The following is a 1,402-nucleotide window of genomic DNA, read 5'->3' on the forward strand; positions in this document are numbered from 1 at the left end:
AGAGATGACTAGAAGCTGATGATGCCAAAACTAATTAGAAAATGTGTGGTCACCTGCCCTTTCGCATTTTTACGGAAAAGATCAATAATTCATGACTAGAACTCAAATAACCTGCCAACACTGTTAATAACATCCTTTCATCTACTGACTCAAAAGGATCAGGTCCATATTCATGTCCTCAAACACCTCACATTTCCATGTCACATCAGGATGCTCTTCTGTGGCAAGCATGGTATCATGCCCAAGCTTTCTCATTGTTCCCCGCTCTACCACACTGACCCAAACCAACAGCTCTTTGAGCTTCAGGGATTCAGAAAGTACATAGGACTTCTGGTCCTCACTAGGAATCTGGAGTTGTCCCACTTAAAATCCTGCCTCTGTGATGTGTCAGTCTGATTTAGAACAAGAGCAGACAGAATGTAAGAAGGGAGAGTAGATAAGGGGATCAAAGTGAGATTATAACCAGAGTTGGAAGCATTGGGTAGACATGATTGTGAACAGAAAGGAGTCTCTTTAAAGTCCTGTTTGGGGGCAGAATACTATTTAAACTTCCAAAGAGAAACACTAAAGCTCATCTTTATATATTATATTCCAGGGGGTACTAATGTTTTCTTGTCTCTTTTGGAAGTGTTTATTTGCATGGCAAAATGATCCAAGAAAAAAGAAGTTTGTGTTCAATACATGGTTTTATGTGTGTGTATGCTGATATTCTAATTTTTTTCTTGTCTTTTTATTTCTTTGCTTTGTAAATTAATGCAAGAATATGATTCTAATATGCAAAATAAGATAAAGGAATGAAAATCTTACAGCAGCACTAATTTATTCTAAACATGAATTTTACTTTGAAACTTGTAAATGCAAAAGTGAAAGAAACAAACACATTTTGCTGCTTTGGGGGATTGGTTTGTTAAAAGGTTTTGGTCTTGGATGTTGTCATCAAAATTTAAGTCATATGATTCAGACAGAAATATCTAAGAAATTCCATAATAAAATCTTCTAATACTACTTCCACTTAAGACAAGTGTGTATGACAAATGTGGATTTTGAAAGTATACAATCACAAATTATTGTTTTGACACAGATGAAAATTAAAAAAAATTAAAAAGATTACAATTTTAACAAAGGACTGTCTCTTCTGCCTGTAACCCAGTCATAAGAACTGGAGTCACCCTCCCATTATAAATAACAAGAAAACTGAAAAAAGTATGCAAAACACCTATTTTCAGGTATTAGACAGCTGGCAGTCTAGGATCATGTTAATGGAGAGAAGGGAAACACATGAGGTGAGCCGTGTGATCACTGCAACTTTCCTCCTGGAAGTACTTGCTCAATTTCAAAACAGGGAAGGGGAGTCCAAGCAATGTGTGGCAGTCCACTGAGTTGATTAGATTAGAATTAGAAT

The sequence above is a fragment of the Mustela putorius genome, unplaced genomic scaffold, assembly GCF_011764305.1.
Source record: "Mustela putorius furo isolate JIRA1106 unplaced genomic scaffold, ASM1176430v1.1 tig00000832_pilon_pilon_pilon, whole genome shotgun sequence".
Taxonomy (NCBI): Eukaryota; Metazoa; Chordata; class Mammalia; order Carnivora; family Mustelidae; genus Mustela; species Mustela putorius.